General features: G+C 41.6%; 1 pseudogene across 1 annotated transcript; it reads right to left on the reverse strand.

Moving 5' to 3' along the window:
- Positions 1-4,336: 4,336 nt before the first annotated feature.
- LOC308629071 (ATP synthase subunit g, mitochondrial-like) lies at positions 4,337-5,656 on the reverse strand (annotated as a pseudogene). The gene has a single exon. The product of its transcript is annotated as an ATP synthase subunit g, mitochondrial-like (transcript).
- Positions 5,657-6,533: the final 877 nt, after the last annotated feature.

Genomic DNA, 6,533 nt, shown 5'->3' on the forward strand with positions numbered 1-6,533 from the left:
AGCTGTTGGCAAAATATTCAGGTTCTCCACCTGCCAGGCACATGTACTTTCCATGTGATTAATTCTGGTCAATGAATGAGCTGTGAGCAGGAGTGATGTGTGTTACTTCCGGGCTGGAGCATCTAGTGGCTGGTGGGAGAACTCTCGTGGACCCTGTTTCTTTCTGCCATGGTGATGGGCATTGGGCTCTATTAGCCCAGGACTGGGAGTGTGGATGACAGTGCAGAGATCCAGCTATTCAGCAGTGACAGTGTAGGAAGAGCGAGAAATCACCCGTTGATGATTCTGCTTTGTTACCAGCCTCCTGCTACAAGTGCTTAGAGCAATCTCTGAAATTTAGTAAGGGCTTATTAAGTTACAAAAAGGAAATGGGTGGGCTTTAGCATAATAGGGTTTATCATTCTTTATGAGTGGATGTCAGGAGACTATAGGACCCTCTGTTCTCAACGTGGCTTTTTCCGTTACCCACCGCAACCCCCTCCATGCGTGCATGTGGCTCTTACATACCCCCAACCCGCAGCCCTCTGACACAGACAGTCCGTCCTTAGGTGGGGCACCTGCCTCAAACCAGGTGGAAGATACATGAGGGTTTTTTGAACCTGGAAGATGTGAGGTTTGTGTCTTTAAAATGGTGGAAATGATAAGATAAAAACCTTGAGTGATGCTGATTATCATGACTTCGGCCATGAGGAAGAAGACGCTTGGAGCAACAACAGAGGAATGTCCCTGAGCAGACAGATGCATCAGGTCCTTACGGTGTTTGACTGGCTTCCGGTTGTTCCTGAGATGCAGCTGCACCCTACCCTTCCCATGTTCGTATTCTGTGAGCAAGGAATAACATTCTCCACTATTTTTTTTCAAAAGTACTAGTTTGAACTAAATTTAAATTTAGTGTATTTAAAATAAATTAATAAAGCTAAAATTAAATTTACTGATTTGAACTAAATTCTAGCTACTTGCAAAGTAACACAGTCCTACTTCCAGCTCTTTCACCAATCTGCTCTGGAGCTTCTTGGGGATCAATCTTGTCATCTGTCAGATGGGGGCTGGGATATTAGTCCTACCTGCTTTTTTAAAAAATTGAAGTATAGTTGATTTACAATGTTGTGTTAGTTTCTGGTATACAGTGCTACCTGCTTTATTAGTCATCATTTTTTTGTTGCAAAAAACAAACCACTCTAGCTAGTTCAGTTTATTACAGGATATAAGGTAACTCAGTCTCTGGAAGGGCCAGAGAATTAGTTTGGAGGCTTTCAGCCAGGGCTGGTTATCTCCGTTACACCTTTGGCCCATTCTGTTCAAAAACTCAGCTCCTGAGTTCTTTGCCCCTGCTGTTTCTGGAAGCTTGAAGTTTCTATCACCCTTACTAGTATCAGTTCCACACTGACTTCATGTTATCCTCTGATGCAGGGTTTCTCAACCTTGGCACAGTTGACATTTTGGACAGGATAATTCTGTGTGGGGGGGTGCAGGAAAATTGTGTGTGTGTGTGTGGGGGGGCTGTCCTGTACATTATAGGATGTTAGCAGCATTGTTGGCCTCCCCACATTACATGCCAGTTGAGACAACCAAAAATCACCCCAGCTTGAGAAACACCATTCTATTGGATCAAAGCTTCACACTCGACTGCAAGCAGACTGTGCCAGGGCAAGAGTTCAGAAAGAGGCCTGTGTGTCATATGTCTATGTATTTAAAAGTAATAAATCAGGCTAACAAGATGTTTAGTAAAATATGTTTGTTCTCATCTCCTATCTTGACAGCTTCATAACAACAATGAAACCCCAAACAAATTTGGTTTTTTATGATGAAGTTGGCAGAATGTCTAAACTGAATTATTGCATATATTCTGAGCAAGTTGATGGGACAGCAATATTTGAATGAGAAAGACATTCATAATTTATAACTATTATATATTCCATAAAATTTATTTCTCTTGCCTTCATTTTTCATAAAATCACGAAATATGTTGTTATAATAAAGGTTTTTGCATAGTTTATGTCCTACAGGCAGTAATGATCCAAAAGACAAAAAAAGTGTAATTAGTTTCAAAATATAAAAATTTGAATATGTTTTCATAGAAGATATAAATGAAAGTTAATGTAAAAATTTAAATATTTTAAAGCTCAAAAGCCTCAGTGAAGTTGCTTTTCTAAAGTATTCAAAAGTATTAAAATTACAGGGCAAAATACAGATTATATAAGTATTGAATATCAAAGTTTTAAAGTTGTTTAAAGCTAAAAAATTTTAATTTAATATTTTGAAAACAATTTTATTAATAGTTTTATTATGTAGTATTTCTCTTACATGACTTATTGCAGTTCTAGTATTCAGTGTCAATCTAGTTGCTAATTTAAAGAATTGGTATTACTTTATATTTCTATCTTTGGATAGAAGAATGGAAATTTCTATTCAAATAGAAATTCTCTATCTCACATACACAAATTAGAGAGTGATATTAACTACTTAAATTGCAAAATGTTCCTTGGAAACGACAAGCAGGAACATGAAGAGAAACAGAAAAATGGACGCTCAGCACTGCTGGCAAGTGATGCTTATTATGCTAGAATCTATTGCACACGTGCTGCTTGAGAAGGAGAAGTTATTAAGAAGTTAATTAATTTGTCCTTTCACTTAAGTATTTTCAATGCTAAAATTCTTCACATACTCTGACACGGTGCCTGTCTGCAACACTGGCAGAGGCCACTCCCCACAAACCTTTCTGATATTTAGATACAGTTGCCCTTTGTTTAGAGATTTTAGGGTAAGAGGTGAGGAGAACATTCTTGGGGGCCTGAACGGTGTTATGAAATGGGATGTTTAGGATTACAGTTCATGCTGAGCCAGTGCTAAGTGTATGATCCTGAATGACAAAAGCACCCTGTATTCCTTAATACATTTATTTTTTTATGTATTTCTGAGATACAGGGCCAATCTTGCTTGGATGTAAGTGTACTACTGGCTGCAAGGGAGACAGGGAAAACAAGTCCTGAGCCTCCACCTTGGGGATATTTAGACTCACAATGTAGGAATTTCCCCAAACATAGAAGGAGAGCTTAAAAGGTGCTGGGAAACCAAAATGGGTGGAATAGGGAAGTCCAGGGCTCCATTCTTTCCCCAAAACAACTAATGAGCTGGTGAAGACTGTCAGTCAGCATTTGAAGAACTCTGAAATCTAATCAAAAACTAACAACAACCAAGGGAAAACCTGGTGAAGAGAGAAACTGCTTCTTTATGGTGAGAGGGTGCAGTGGCATTTCAGATTGCCCACCCACCATCCCCCACGCTCCACGGCCGTGAGGATGGTGACCCAGACTTCTCGTGCTGGTTGCGAGTGCCAGAAGGGAAACTATTCTCCAACAGCTGTGGTGGTGGGGTCAGCCTGCCTGGTGGCTCCCTCAGGACAGGTGGAAAGGCTTCCTGTTTCCTCAGGGCATTCCTGGGGCTGGGGTGACACGTTGCTTTTGCTAAAAGCATTTAAAGGCACAGGCAGGTACTGGCCTCAGCACCCTGCAGCAATACTTGGGACAGGTAAAGATCAAGAAGCCTGAGAAAGAGACATATATGGGAATAGGGCTTTTCAAAGCTTCCATGCGTGCCTGGGACTCGAGAAAACCATGTGCAGGCTTAGAGTGAGACACACAGAGAAGGCCTGAGAAGACTCTGGGCTTTCATCTCTTGCTGGCCTTCAGGCTCTGTGCAAGCAGGAAGTGAAGCTAAGGCAGAGTTGCAAGTAACCTCTACTAAGTGTTCAAGGCGTGCCCTGACACAGATTCAGTTGGCAAAGACTAAGAGGGTATTTCTTCTTTCCTGTAAAAGAATTCTTTATTTCTTTTGTTGGCTCCAGACATTTAAGGTAACTCTGCCAAAATAGCAGTTGTCCGATAAGCTAAAGGAACACAGAATTCAGTGGCAAAGACTACAGACCTTACAAAAATACAAAAGTCACTAAATAAGCAAACAACAGCAACCTATAATAGGCAGAGGAAGGAAAATCTGACTTCCGGAGTTGCCACATATTCAAAATATCCAGTATTCAACAACCAAAAATCACAAGCTATGCAAGTAACAAGAAATTATGGCTGTTCACAGGAAAAAATTAATTAATAGAAACTGTCCATGAGGCAGCCATATTTCCTCACTAAAAATAAAGCCCTGTTTTAGGGCTGTGAGGATGGGATGTGTTTAGAATAAATGTATACATGTGTGGTGACACTGAGGAACCACTGTGTGGTGTGTTCTCTCTCTTTTTTTTTTTAACCAATAACTTGTATTTATTTCAGGACATAATATACTATTTTGACCCATGGACGATACTAAACTATTATCCTGTTAAATATCTATAGGATATTTTATTTTTGTAAAGATAGGTCCTTAAAAAAAGATTAATAACATATCAAAATTAAATTGAAAACACAGGTCATTGCTTTCATTCTCTGTCCTAGTGTTAAAGATGTTACAAAGACACAGAATATCACCTGGCTGGTCTCTTGGGGAAGCAATATTCAAACTGACAAAAAGTACCCCTACATTTACAGACACAGCTGTTGTCAAAGGGGTCTTTCTCTGATTTTAGCAAAGAAAAGCAGTCCAAATTGTATTCTTTATACTAGGTGATTTAACTAGTATATACCATGTTTGGCACATGGTATTATTCTTCTCCTACTGGAACAAGTTCTTGTTTTCTCAAAGCCTTTCCCCAACTTTTCTAAAATTAAGCTTAAATATCATTTATTTCAAGCCTTCAAAGTAAAATGCTATCCTCATACATACATGTACCAGGTTGGTATATTCGTATCTATCCTTTCCAATTGTAGGCTAAGCAAAGACATGCATTTAGAGCTGTATTAATGTGTTAAAGCAAAAGACAACCCAACTTAATATCAAGAGAAACTGTGACCTTCCATGTAGTGCTTGACAGAGAAAACACTGATTTTGACACATTGCCTTATTTTATTCAAATAGCTGTCTACTCACACATGGTCCAAGAACACCCAAATAACAAAGCAAAGACTGGTCTTCAAACATTATAGCCAATGATGCCACGCTTGCCTATGATCTCGCCAACATAAAACCACATCCACACCTCAGTGGCCACCAAACCATTCGGTAGAACTTCCTTAACTGTAAGCTGTTTGAAGCTACCAGTTTGAGCACTATTGATAATTTTTTTCAAGCTCTGAATAGCTGTAGGGATCTCAGCAGGGGTTGGAGGAACCAGCTCAACCTTGGCATAGTGCCAAAATGTGGCCAGTCAAGGCTTCGAGTAAGTCACAGCAGCGCTGACCAGCGCCGGGGCCTTCTCCGCGAGGTTACGGACAAACTGGGCCATGGTTCTAGGATGGAAAGCCCGTCGCGCCGACTGGCCGGCTGAGTGTCACCCTCCTGGCCGTGATGTGTTCTCTTGCTGTTTGGATGGGGTTGTGTGTCTGTATCCTCTTAGAAAAGTATACAGTGTGCCAAGGGAGAAAGGGGGAGAGCTCCCAGGAGCACGTGGTTCCAGCCAAAGAGATGGTGGTGTGGGCAGGTGCGTAGGTGCCCAGGGAGAGGCGGTCCACACCCAGCTGAGTTTCCAGTGTGATTGCTCCCAAACCAGAGAGAAGATGTAAAGTCCCTGCTTCCTGAGGCGTCCGAAGGACAGGGGCTTTGTAGAGTGTAACCCAGATGCTGTGTGAATGGGAATATAGGGGAGGGCGGGGCCTTGACAATGAACTTGACAGTAGAATGGACTGTGGGGATATAGCTTAGCCTTCTTCCCTTTGAGCTTCAGTTATCTCATTTGTGAAAACAGATGATGATGATGATGATAATGATGACGGCCATACTTGGACTGTGCATTCTGTGTTCCAGACGCTTAATATAAGAACTCATTTAGTTTTCATGTTAATATTACAAGGTGGTGCATTTTACAGATGAGGAAGCTGAGGTGTAGGGAAGTTAGGCCACTTGGTTGTACAGCTAGTATTTGGAGAAAGCAGATTCAGATCTGGCCTCTGTCTTAAGCACTGCCCTGGCTTCATGGGCTTATCATGAGGATTAAATGGGTGAACACATTAAGAACTTAGTCTGGTGCCTGGCACAGGATAAGTGTTCAGAAAATCATAACAGCTGTTGTTATCAGTATCAGAATCCAAACATACAAGTGGGGGCTTTCTCCAACTCACTCATGTCAGATGTGCTTATGTGCGTAAACAGCCACGTTTAAAAGGGGAGTGGGGAACATGGTTTTGCAACTACCTACCTATTAAACTGGTGGATCTTTACTTAGAACAAATTATGAGCACCTTTGTGCTGCCTGGAAGGTAAAATTTGCTCAAGCCTTCCCTTGTTTTACCCCAGCTTGGGCCCACTCGGCTGGGTGAGCTGACCCCACCATCTGTCCCTCAGCCCCTGTGCTGCTTCCCTACCAGGCACTGACCTCACATTTGTCTAACTTCCTGGTCATGAGCCAGTCTCTCCCGCTAGACCTCAAAGGATCTGAGAGGTTCACAGGAGAACACACAGGATGTGGCTGGTCCTCTGGGTGATTCTGAGGG

Source organism: Mesoplodon bidens, assembly GCF_964165515.1.
Source record: "Mesoplodon bidens genome assembly, chromosome: 15".
Lineage (NCBI taxonomy): Eukaryota > Metazoa > Chordata > Mammalia > Artiodactyla > Ziphiidae > Mesoplodon > Mesoplodon bidens.